Source organism: Pan troglodytes, chromosome 6 (assembly GCF_028858775.2).
Source record: "Pan troglodytes isolate AG18354 chromosome 6, NHGRI_mPanTro3-v2.0_pri, whole genome shotgun sequence".
NCBI classification, from domain to species: Eukaryota; Metazoa; Chordata; class Mammalia; order Primates; family Hominidae; genus Pan; species Pan troglodytes.
The window spans coordinates 151,688,321-151,702,065 of NC_072404.2; the positions used below are offsets into that span (position 1 = coordinate 151,688,321).

Genomic DNA, 13,745 nt, shown 5'->3' on the forward strand with positions numbered 1-13,745 from the left:
ATAGGTTGTATGTGTCTAGAAATATATCAATTTTTTATAAGTTTTCTATGCTGTTAACATACAGGTGTTTACAGTAGTTCCTCATAATCTTTTTTGTTTGTTTGTTTGTTTGTTTTTTGAGGCAGAATCTTGCTCTGTCACCCAGGTTGGAGTACAGTGGCGTGATCTCAGCTCACTGCAACATCTGCCTCCTGGGTTCATGCCATTCTCCTGCCTCAGCTTCCCGAGTAGCTGGGACTACAGGCACATGCCTCCATGCCCGGCTAATTTTTTGTGTTTTAGTAGAGACAGGGTTTCACCATGTTGCCCAGGCTGGTTGTGAACTCCTGAGCTCAGGCAATCCACCCACCTCGGCCTCCCAAAGTGCTGGGATTACAGGTGTATGCCACCGCGCCCGGCCCCTCATAATCATTTTTATTTCTGTGATATTAGTTGTAGTGTCTTCTTTTTCATTTTGAATTTTGTTTATTTTTATATTCTCCCTGTTTTTCTTGATTAGATTAGTGGTTTATCAGTTTTGTTTATCTTTTTAAAAAAATTTTACTTTAAGTTCTGGGATACATGTGCAGAATGCGCAGGTTTGTTACATAGGTATACATGTGCCATGGTGTTTTGCTGCACCTATCAACCCTTCATCTAGGTTTTAGGCTCTGCATGCATTAGGTATTTGTCCTAATGCTCTCCCTCCTCTTGCCCATGACCCCCCAACAGGCCCCTGTGTGTGATGTTCCCCTCCCTGTGTCCATGTGTTCTCATTGTTCAACTCCCACTTATGAGTGAGAACATGCAGTGTTTGGTTTTCTGTTCCTGTGTTAGTTTGCTGAGAATGATGGTTTCCAGCTTAATCCATGTCCCTGAAAAGGACATTAACTCATTCTTCTTTATGGCTGCATATTATTCCATGGTGTATATGCGCCACCTTTTCTTTATCCAGTCTATCACTGTTGGGCATTTGGGTTGGTTCCAAGTCTTTGCTATTGTAAATAGTGCTGCAATAAACATATGTGTGCATGTGTCTTTATAGTAGAATGATTTATAATCCTTTGGGTATATACCCAATAATGGGATTGCTGGGTCAAATGGTATTTCTGGTTCTAGATCCTTGAGGAATCACCATACTGCCTTTCACAAAGGTTGAATTAATTTGCAGTCCCACCAACAGTGTAAAAGTGTTCCTATTTCTCCACATCCTTGCCAGCATCTGTTGTTTCCTGAATTTTTAATGATCACCATTCTAACTGGCATGAGATGGTATCTCATTGTGGTTTTGATTTGTATTTTTCTAATGACCAGTGATGATGAACTTTTTTCCATGTTTGTTGGCCACATAAATGTCTTCTTTTGAGAAATGTCTGTTCATATCCTTTGCCCACTTTTTGATGGGATTGTTTTTTTTTCTTGTAAATTTGTTCAAGTTCCTGGTAGATTCTGTATATTAGCCCTTTGTCAGATGGATAGATTGCAAAATTTTTCTCCCATTCTGTAGGTTGCCTGTTCACTCTGATGATAATTTCTTTTGCTGTGCAGAACTCTTTAGATTAATTAGATCCCATTTGTCAATTTTAGTTTTTGTTTCAATTGCTTTTGGTGTTTTAGTAATGAAGACTTTGCCCACGCCTATGTCCTGAATGGTATTGCCTACGTTTTCTTCTAGGGTTTTTATGGTTTTGGATTTTACATTTAAGTCTTTAATCTATGTTGAGTTATTTTTGTCTAAAGTGTAAGGAAGGGGTCCAGTTTCTGTTTTCTGCATATGGCTAGCCAGTTTTCCCAGCTCTGTTTATAAAATAGGGAACTATTTCCCTTTTGCTTGTTTTTGTCAGGTTTGTTGAAGATCAGATGGTTGTAGATGTGTGGTTTATTTCTGAGTTCTCTATTCTGTTCCATTCGTTCATATATCTGTTTTGGTACAAGTACCATGCTGTTTTGTTTACTGTAGCCTTGTAGTATAGTTCGAAGTCAGGTAGCGTTATGCCTCCATCTTTGTTCTTTTTGCTTAGGATTGTCTTGGCTATATGGGCTCTTTTTTGGTTCCACGTGAAATTTAAAGTACTTTTTTTCTAATTCTATGAAGAAAGTCAATGATAGCTTGATGGGAATAGCATTGAATCTATAAATTACTTTGTGCAATATGGCCATTTTCACAATATTCATTCTTCCTATCCATGAGGATGGAATGTTTTTCCATTTGTTTGTGTCCTCTCTTATTTCCTTGAGCAGTGGTTTGTAGTTCTCCTTCAAGAGTTCCTTCACTTCCCTTGTAAGTTGTATTTCTAGGTATTTTATTCTCTTTGTAGTAATTAGGAATGGGAGTTCACTCATGATTTGGCTCTCTGCTTGTCTTTTGTTGGTGTATAGGAATGCTAGTGATTTCTGCACATTGATTTTGTATTCTGAGACTTTGCTGAAGTTGCTTATCAGCTTAAGGAGTTTTGGGACTGAGATGATGGGGTTTTCTAAATATACAATCATGTCGTCTGCAGGCAGAGACAATTTGACTTCCTCTCTCTTCCTATGTGAATACCCTTTATTTCTTTCTCTTGCCTGATTGCCCTGGCCAGAACTTCCACTACTATATTGAATAGGAGTGGTGAGAGAAGGCATCCTTGTCTTGTGCCAATTTTCAAAGGGAATGCTTCCAGCTTTTGCTCATTCAGTGTGATATTGGCTATTGATTTGTCATTATAGCTGTTATTATTTTGAGATATGTTCCATCAATATGTAGTTTATTGAGATTTTTTAGCATGAGTTTTGTTTGTCTTTTTAAAAAACAAACTTTTTGTTTTGTTGATTGTTTTTATTGCTTTTTAAAGTCTTTGTTTCATTTAGTTCTGCTCTGATTTTTATTTGTTTTCTGCTAATTTTAAGTTTGGTTTGTTCTTGCTATTCAAGTTCCTTGAAGTACAATCTTTAGATCTTTAGATTGTTTATGTGAAATCTATTCACTCTTGCTGTAGCCATATATTGCTTTAAACAGCTCTCTTAGCACTGCTTTTGCTATATCCAATAGGTTTTGGTGTGTTGTGTTTCAGTTTCATTTTTTTCAAGAAACAAAACAAATTTTTGATTTCTGTCTTAATTTTTTTTTGACCCAATGGTCATTCAGGAGCATGTTGTTTAATTTCCCTGTATTTGTACAATTTCCAAATTTCCTGTTGGCACTTATTTCTAGTTTGATTCCACTTTGGTCTGAGAAGATACTTTGTATAATTTTGATCTTTTAAAAATTTGTTGAGACTTGTTTTGTGTTCTAGTATATTGCCTGTCCTGCAGTGTGTTCCATGTGCCATGAGAAGAATGTGTATTTGGTAGCTGTTTGACGAAATGTTCTGTAAATGCCCGTTAGGTCCATTTGGTCTAAAGTCCAGTTTAAATCCAATATTTCTTTGTTCATTTGCTATCTAGATGATCTGTCTGATGTTGAGAGTGGAGAATTGAAATCTACCATTGTTATTTTATTGGAGTCTATTTCTCTCTTTACATCTAGTAATATTTCCTTTATATATCTTGTGCTCCAGTGTTATATGAATATATATTTAGAATTATTATATCCTCTTACTGAATTGGTCCCTTTATTATTATATGACCTATTTTGTTTCTTTTTACTCTTTATTACTTAAAGTCTGTTTTATCTGATATAAATATAGCTATTCCTGCTCACTCTAGGTTTTCATGCAATATCTTTTTCCATCCCTTTACTTTCAGTCTATATGTATCTTTACAGATGGGATTAGTTTATTGTAGGTATCATATAGTTGGATCATATTTTTAAATCCATCCAACCAGTATGTATCTTTTAAGTGAAAAATTTAGTCTGTTTACATTTAAGGTTACTATAAGTATGTGAGATTTTGTTCCTGTCAGTTTGTTAATTATTTGCCAAATATTGTGTATATTCTTTGGTCCTTTTTTTTCTATGTTATTGTTTATCATTGTGGTTTGGTGGTTTTCTGTAATGGTAGCATTTAAGTTCCTTCTCTTTCTCGTTCGTGTATTTGCTTTATCAGTGAGTTTTATACTTTAATGTGTTTTCTTGATGGTAGATATCATCCTTTTGAATTTGAATCCTTTGAATTCAGGTATAGGACTCCCTTAAGCATTTCTTGTAGGACTAATCTAGTGGTGATTAATTCTGTCAGTTTTTGCTTGTCGGGGAAAGACTTTATTTCTCTTTCATTTATGGCAGGGAACTTTGCTAGTTGTAGTATTCTCGGCTGTCATTTTTTTTTTTTCTTTCAGCAGTTTAAATACATCCTCTCATCCTCTTAGGCTGTAAGGTTTCTGCAGAGAAATACACTGCTAGTTTGATGGAGTTTCCCTTAAAAATGACTAGATGCTTTTTTCTTGCTAGTTTTAGAATTCTTTCTTTGTTTTGACTTTCAACAGTTTAACTATTATGCACTACAGGGACCTTTTTAAAAATGGTATCTTTTTAAGGATCTCTGAGCTTCTGTATCTGGATATCTAAATTTATTTCTAGTTGGGAAGTTTTCAGCTATTATTTTATTAACTAGGTTTTCCCTCCTTTTTGTTTTTTCTTAGTCTTCTGGGACACTGAAAATTTGTATATTTGGTCACTTTATAGTGTCCCAATATGTCATGTGGGCTTTGTTCATTCTTTTTTCTTTTTACTTTTATCTGACTGAGTTATTTTAGTCAGAAATAACCTGTCTTCGAAGTTGTGAAATTCTTTTTTTGCTTGATTTAGTCTATTGTTGAAGTTGTCAAATATTTATTTTTTATTTTATTCAATGAATTCTTCCATTCTAGGAATTATGTTTGGTTCTTTTTTTATGATATTTGTACCTTTTGTAAATTTCTCATTCATATCCTATATGGTTTTCCTGATTTGTTTGTACTGGTTTATCTTCTGTTATATCTCACTGAACTTCTTGAATATCATTATTTTGAATTCTTTTGCTGGGGTTTCATAAATTCCTATTTCTTTGGAATCTGTTGCTGGAGAATCATTGTGTTCCATTGGAGGCATCATATTTCTTTACTTTTTCACGTTTCTTGTGTCCTTACATTGATATCTGCATATCTGGTGTAACAGTCACTTGTTCTAATTTTTTGGATTTGCTTTCATAGAAGAAGATTTTTTCTTGAAGTTAAATCTATGGTATTTGTTGTGTAAGGTACTTTGGCTTTGATTCTGGGTGTGTGCAGTAGTGTATTCTCTGTATAATTTATTTGACTGTAATTAGTGTCAATAATGTCTGTGATTTACTCAGTGGCTTAGGGTGCAGTTATTAGTGGAAACCATACTAAAGTTTTGTTGGAGATAAAGATGCCAGTTGGGCTAGTCCTCAGGCCCTAGTGAGTGCATTGGTTGGGTGAGTATGCCTATCCTTAGGCACCAGGTGGACAATGCTGGCACCAGTGTTAGCAGATCCAGGCAGGCCAATCCTTGGGCCTATGGGCAGTTTTCTTGGATGCCAGTAGTACCAGCAGATGACCAGGCTTGTGGGTGGGTCCACAGGCCCCTGGGCAGCAGGCCAGCTGTGGGATACAGCAGTAGTGGTGGGATAACCTTCTGGCTTCCAAGCAGTCCACACTGGTGTTGCCAGTCGTTGTGATACGCTGGATGGACCAGAACCCAGGCCTATAGGTTATGCATGCAGGTAGTTGTGGTGGCAGACAGGGTGAGCCCATCCTCAGGTCCCTGGGATGAGTGCATGGGTGCTAACCGTGGGTGACAGGACTTGGTGGTCCTCAAGCCCTCAAACACCATGCTCAGACACTGAGGAGGGCTGCAGAGCTATGCTGGGTGACCTTGACCTTAAGCTCCCTAGTAGCGTCTATGGACATTGGCTCTGGTGGCCAGGGGTTGGGTAATCCCCAGGCCCACAGCAAAGTGCTTGAGTCGAATCAGTAGTGGCTGTTTTGCACCTTGCTGATAGGGAGGGTGGGGGTGCTTTCATTGGCAGTGAATGTAGGTAGGTGGCTGGGGAGCATGCACGTTGATCCCAAGCTGTGGCTGCAGGCAGGGAAGCCTGACCTCAGGATGTGTGAAAGTGCATGGCAGCCTGTTACTGGGATGGGCAGGGTTACTGCCAGTGGCCTGTGCTTTGGCCCCAGTGGCAGCAGCCAGCAGTGGTGGCAGCTGGAGGTGGGGGAGTCTGTCCTTCAGGCACATGAAAACGCTCAGCAGCTTTGCTGCTGGGGGCATCAGTGTTACTGCCAATGGCTTGTGTTTCAGCCCTGGCAGTAACAGCCAGCTGTGGTGGTGGTTATGTGCAGGATACGTCAATGGGGCTTTAAGAATGTGCAGATGAAGGGGCTTTGGGGCCCCAGGGAAGGATGCAGTCTGGTGGAAGCTGGGCCCTCAAAATGACACCATGTCATAGCTGCTTGGGACTCGGTGTGTGCGGAACCCAGCATGAGCTCACTGTCTGGAGTAATGCCACTGCACCTGTCTGCAGGTAGATCTCTATGTTAGTCTCAGGGCCTGCAAGGACGGAAGGGCTCTCCCATGACTAGTACTGGAGGAGCCTATGTGGGAATATGGGCCACTGGGGGTCTTTCATTTACTGTTTCCCTGATTGGGAGAGCTCTCCCCAGCTGATCCTAGCCAAGCAGGCTGCCTTGCTTGTCTCTTCTTCATTGCCTTAGTTGTTCCTATCACTTCTGTATTGAGCTCCAGTATTCCCTCCTAGTTGATCCATTTAAAGTGTAATTATCCACTTAATATCTTGGTTTTTTTCTGTGGAGGAGGACTGCCAGGTGCATCTCATCAGCCATCTTGAAGCCCCTCTCTCATTTCTGTTTTTGATTCTTCTGTTTGTTTCTGCTCTTAATTAATTCATAAATTACTTTAATTTTTTATTTACATAATTATTCAATTTTAGAGGTCAAATATAGACTTCTTCAACAAAATAACAGCAGAAAATCATCCAGCATATCCTTAAACAACTCCCTTGATGATGGATTGATCATTCCTAAAGTTAGGTAATTCCTTCTTCAGAATTTTTTTTTTTTCTAGATGGAGTCTCACTTTTTCACCCAGGCTGGAGTGCAGTGGTGTGATCTTGGCTCACTGCAACTTCTGCCTCCTGTGTTCAAGCAATTCTCCTGCCTCAGCCTCCTGAGTAGCTGGGATTACAGGTGTGTGCCCCCACATCCAGCTAATTTTTTGTATTTTTAGTAGAGATGGGGTTTCACCATGTTGGCCAGGCTGGTCTTGAACTCCAGACCTCAAGTGATCTTCCCACCTCGGCCTCCCAAAGTGTTGGGATTACAGGTGTGAGCCACTGTGCCCGGCCATTTCTAAGCCTAACTCCAAAGGCAAAACCCATAAATGAGAGAGAGAGAGAGAGATATAGAGAGAGAGTGAGAGAGAAGAGATTTTGTTGGTAAAGAAACAAAAAAGCAAACACAACTATTTGGCAAAAGCATTGCATGAAAAATTACAAGGAAAAAACACAAATTGGGGAAATTATGTATATGCCTATACTTTTGCTGATAATCAGAGTCACACTTAATAAGATGCTATGTTTTAATCTACCAAATTGGCAAAGAATAAGAGGACTTTTAATGCCTAGTATTAGTAATGATGTAGAAAAATAAGCATTGTTGTGGAGGCAAGCATAGGTGATCTAATATTTCTGGTTGGCAATTTAGCAATGTGACAAAGTTTAATAATATGCATATTTCTTGATTAAGCAGAAATGAGATTCTTAAAAATTTGTCTTAATCACAGAAATGGATAGAAGCAGAAAAATGCATGTGTAAATTATTTTCTATTTGTATACTTGTTTTTAATAGTATAACATTAGAAAAAGCTGAGAAGTCCAAAAACATTTATTAAATAAACCATAGTAGATTTATACAAAGGAATACTCTGTAGGCATTATGGTAGATTATATATATGCATATACACACACATACACACACAAATATGTATACTTATTTACAAGCAATGATGTTCACTGTAGTTTTAAGAAAAAATCCTTATTCTAAGACAATATGTTCAGTATGACTCTTGAAAGGAAATGAATCTATGTTAACACTGTTTGCTTTCTATTAAGGCAGTCCTTAAAGAAATTAGCAAAAAATGTAAAATGATGCCATTCTTCTCATTATTGTTTTGTTTTGGAAAATATAGATGTGTTTCATAAAATATATTATTTCTATGAATATATAATATAACATTAATTAATAGGTATATTTCAATATTATTCTGTTTTAAATTTTAATATACTCAGTATTAAAAGTTATACTAAAACCACATAATCCAAGGCTCTTTGGAGTCCTTAGTAAACTTTTAGAGTGTACGTAATCTGGAGACCAAACAGTTTTGAGAATGGTTAAGCTGGAGAGATGGTTAGAGGCTAAAACATGACTGGGTGGCTGTACGAAGCTAAGGAGTTTTGGTTTCATCTTGAAAATTATGGGGAGATACTTAAATATTTTAGATAGAGAAGTGACACATTAAATTTATTGATTGATTGATTGTGAAATATTAGTTTGCCTGTCTTTTAGAGGATAAATGAAGGGAGGCTTTGCGAGGAGGCTTAGTGATAAGGTAGCAAGTTTTTCCAGAAGTTCAAGTTAGAAGCAATGAGGGGTTCAAAGTGTAGCAAAGGACTGGTCAGAGTCAAGTTGAGAGAGATCCTGCATCTATATAGGACTTAGCAACAGACGCTATAGGGCTTCATGACCAGTATGGTACAATGCATGGGATGAATGAGAGCTATGACTCCAAGATGCCTTATAGGTATCTGGGTTGGATATTCAGGGGCTACTATACTCAGATCTCCCCAGATCTGTGTGTGTGTGTGTGGTGGGGTGGCAGGGGGCGGGGGGGCTCTCTAGCTTGTTCCGTGTTCTTTTGCCTCATTGGAAGATGCTTGACAGCTCCTGGAACCACTTTCCTCATGTGGTCAGAGGAAAGTGACCTGGAAAGTACCTGGAAGTTTACATTCCTGTATTATTCTGTTCTCATGCTGCTGATAAAGACATACCTAAGACTAGGTAATTTATTTTTTTAAAAAGAGGTTTAATGGACTCACAGTTCCACATGGCTGGGGAGGCCTCACAATCATGGCAGAAAGTGAAAGTCACGTCTTACATGGCAGCAGACAAGAAAGAATGAGAGCCAAGCAAAAGGTGAAACCCCTTATAAAACCATTAGATCTCGTGAGACTTATTCACTACCATGAGAACTATGGGGGGAACTGCCCCCCATGATTCAGTTATCTCCCACCAGGTCCCTCCCACAACATGTGGGGATTATGGGAGCTACAATTCAAGATGAGATTTGGGTGGGAACACAGACAAACCATATCAGTTCCCCCTACCCTCCACCCTGAGGTGGTTTTTGCCAGGAATGGTATGCACAGGAATATCAAAGCCCAGGGTTCTCTTTCTGGGGTGGCACGAGTCAAGGGAGGTAATGTACATTCCAGACTTCCTCTGTGTGATAAAGCTGAGGCTAGAATTTTGCTGAGGTCACACTGTTGCTTGGCTTCTTCCTTTTCCCGTTCCTCTTTCCCTTCCTCCATCAGAGATTTCTCCTGGGGGCACTTTCTTGCTCTGTCACTGCACATGAATATTCATCTCAGGCTCTGCTGCTGTGGGACTTGACACAGGACTGGAGTCATGCTGACCTTGCATTTCACTTAGATAGATTATACCAGGTATGGAGTAGATTACAGGAGAGAGGAGAGTAAGTTCATTTTTGGACATGTCGATTGTAAGTACATTTGGATCATTTTATGGAAATATCTAGTAAGTAGTTAAATCTGAGTTAGAAATATTGATCTGGAAGCCTTCAGGATTTAGGTGCTGGTTGAAGCCATGAGTTTGAATGAGGCTAAACCAGGAGAGTGTATGGAGCATCTAAAACTGAGGACTGGGTCATGTGGACATTTTGACAGTTGCAATTAACATGTTCCTCATATAAATCCTTTCCATACAAGTATCAGTTTACATTTTCATATTCAGAAACATCATATTGTTTGACCTTTACAATAACAAAGGAAGGTGGGAGGCTATGTGTAATTATTGTCGTTTTTCAGACGAGGAAATTAAGACAGAATTTATGTGAAACACTCGAAGTCACAACAGTGACAGGACTAGCACAAAATCCAGGTCATTTAATTTCTAGCACAGAGCTTTTCCTGCCCCTTACAACTGCTTTTGAAAAAATGCATTTTTTTTTTGGTATATACTTTTGCAATGTATAGGAAATAGTCTTTCTTGCAGCCTCAGCATTCTTATGGACTCATATTACATCTGCTCCAGCTTTTCTGGTATCCTCATCAATTTATCATGATCTGTTGCAGGACATCTTTGTTTTCCATAGCCCAGAAAATCACTTCCTTCAGGAAGCCACTGTGAACAAACTGCAGCCCTTGGTTATTTCTTACTTAATAGTGTTGTATGGATTTTATATTATATTCATTCTCACGTGTTGATATGCTACTTTTGTGTTTCTTTCTTTTCTTGTTTTGTATATTTTTGTTTTTATTCTTCCAACTATATTGTAAGACAATCTTTAAAGTATTCTCTTTTATACAAAATGAATGTTTCCATTTTTTTTGGGAAATAAAGAAAATATAATTCTACATTATAACAACATTTTGTATATTTTATTTTAGTCATTATTTTTTCCACATGCTTATGCTGGCATTCCTGAAGTTTTCAATTGTTCAGCCAGATTGTTATTTGGTGCATAAATCCATCCTGCAACTATTTTTTTTCTTCCTTAGTATATATTACAATGCACTATATACAATAGGGACGTTGTTGCTGCTTGGGAATTCATTTGGTGAGAGAGGGACTTGCAAAAGATGACTCAGATATTTCAGTCAGGTCAAAGATGTTCAGAGAGTAAATGTGCTATGAGGAGATGACTTTTTGCTAATGGGGAGATTTTGACTTTAGTAGAAGAAAATGTTTGAAAGATTTAATTGAGCCAATTGTCATCACTATGTTAGGATGACCCTATTGGGTGAGCTTGTGTTTTTACTTTCCCATCCCTACTGGGACTATTTGGACAGCTGGGTGTGTATCAGATAAAGTTAGTACACAATTTGGTTTTATCTGCCTTTTATTCAGCTGTCAAAGCATGATTATGAACCCGTTTCAGAGTATAACGTAAAATACTTTTCTGGACTTTGATTAATTTTTTTAACTAAAGACAGTCCTAACAGGTCACATGTTTCATCTTTAGCCAAGAAACTTTGCAGTCAAGGTTTCCAAGTTATTCTGTAAGTCTATCTGGCTAGTGTCGTCTCTTGGCATGATAACATCATTGCATATAACTACAGCCCACCATTAATCTGAGTGTATTAGACTTTCAAACATTCATTCCTCCAGACTATAAGCTGGATTTGCACTTTGCTGGATGACATTTAAGCAGTTTACTTGGATGTAACATATTCCCAGCACAGCATGAAAATGCATTTACTAAGGGCTTTGTGTCTGTGGTTTAGATGAAAATAGAGTAAAGCTTCCTCCCTCTTGAGATGTTTAGATAAGGTTTAATTGATTTTGAAAATACATTAGCATGACCACAATGCTTTAAAACAAATGAACATTTTTTTTTTTTAAATAAAGCAGGTTGCATTGGGGGTTTGACTTAAAAGCTTTGAAATGGTGAAATAGCAAAGAGCTTTTTTTCCTTTTTTAAACTTAGAGAAAGTACAGCACACCCCCAAAATATTTCTAATTTATGTTTATGCTTCTAAAGTTTGAACAGAAATAAACTTACTTCTGGAGAAAAGGCTTTTTATCATGGGGGACTTGAAGTTACGAGCTTTTTCACAAGACGGTGTTGGAAACATATGTCCTTGTTGTCAGACTAATGCACCTTTATTGACTTAAAGCTTAGAAGGAAATCAATAGATTTTTGGAGACACATAGGAGATTGCAGGCCTTCCATTTATGAATACGATGAATTGAAATGGTCTTTAGACTGTCTGCATTAGCATCACCACTTACCAATGTGGTATTGAACATATGGCTCTGCTGAAACAAGTAATGATGCACCCCTAGACTCTTGCTGAAGCACTTGACTTCAAACTGTGTGCTAACCAACTTCTGCTTAAAACCCTACTGAGAGCAGTGCCCTGTAGGTAAAACAGTCTGTGAAACATGGTATCCACTCAGCTCTCTGGGTAATCACCTCTATCTTGAGTTGGAAAGAGCACTAGAAAGTTACATAGTTGTTTTACACTAAGTTATCTTCTGAACAATCACCTTCACAAAATTAAATTTAAATGTTATATCTTTGGTTTTGTTTGTATCTGGTAGATAATTTTGGTCAAAGACAAACTGTCCATCATTCTGTGTATACAGTGTCATTTGATAAATCTATTTTGAATTTATAACCAAGGGAGAAGTGTATGTGCCCATTTTTCTCTCTAGCTCTCCTTCTGACTTTCTGTATCTATTTCTTTTTCTCTCTTAAAATTGGTTTGATTTCTTCAAACAAATAACTTGAAATATTCAACATACTCATTCTCTTGCCTCTGAGGAAATGTAGAGCAAAATTGAATAGGCAATCACAATAATTATATCAAACCTCATTCTTAGCATTTTGCTTTCTTTTGCTCTTCTTATATCTTTGATATGTTATTTTTTCCAGAACTTTGTTATATACATGAATTTTATTTTAAGGTGCCTTAGATCCCTTTTGAGAAGCAGAAAGTAATAAGCAAACTGTTAAAGGAAGGCTAGAAAGAGATGATCAGAGGCCAGAGGATAATGAGTCTATAAACTATAGAAACTTAAAAGGAAAATGGTATTTTTGATTGTCATTTTACTGCCAAGGTGACTGCTTGTGTTTCCAGCCAACAAATGGTCATATATTCTCTAGCAATACTTAACAAGTCTTGGGCACACCATATAATATGCTTTCCTGTAGACACTATTGATTGAGAGAAATAGTGGACGTGAATAATTATATGTGGATTTAAAAAGTCCATGTATAGAGTTCCATTATAAAAGATTGTGAAAGAAATATATAGAACTAAATATTTGGGCCAAAACAAAAACACAGTGAATTACCATATTATTTGCTTCTCTGGTAAATTTCCAGTAATGGCTTTTATATGAACCAACATTTGCTCAAAGGATATAGAAACTTGAAATCCTTGGTCATCTGAAAAATATCAGAAATGAAGCTAAAGTAAATTTAATGAAACTAGAGGAAGACATTATTATTTACTTAAAATATATTTACATACAACCTTTTAAAATTACATTTATTTCTCATATAGGGTCCTACATATACACTTGAAATAATGCAGATACTAAGATATGATAAATTTCAAAATGAGAAACACAGAGTTCTCAGGCTCGAATTGGCTGAAATTGGCTGAAATGTTATTTTCTTGAATTGGCTGAAATTGGCTTGAGATGGCCTTTACTCTCCCATTCCTGTCTTTAACCTTATACAGACATTGTTTTCAACAAGCACAGCTGATAGCAAGTGATCATGAAGCAATCTTTTCCCCTCTTTCTCTTTCCATTGAAATTACTCTTTAGAGTTATTTCCCTTCCTGGATGAAAAGTGTGGCAGTTTGTGGTCACTTTCTTGGAATAGAGTTTTTCTGTCATTGTAACTCGTAAGACATGGACTCAGTATTTCAAGGTCTAATCTCATATAATATTCAAAATTTCAATTTTGCTTTAATGTTAAAATTTCTCTTTTTTCTCTTCTCCCTTATCTTGATGGCTGGTTTCTACTTCTCAAAGATCAGAATAGTGGGAGAGAGAAGAGGGAAGGGGCAGGA

The 13,745-nt window shown here is 37.4% G+C and overlaps 1 long non-coding RNA gene across 3 annotated transcripts in view; it reads left to right on the top strand.

The window, feature by feature from the left end:
- The window catches only part of LOC107975956 (uncharacterized), a 345,182-nt gene that overhangs the window by 226,263 nt on the left and 105,174 nt on the right, over positions 1 to 13,745 (top strand). The gene's annotated exons all lie outside the window — the stretch shown is intronic.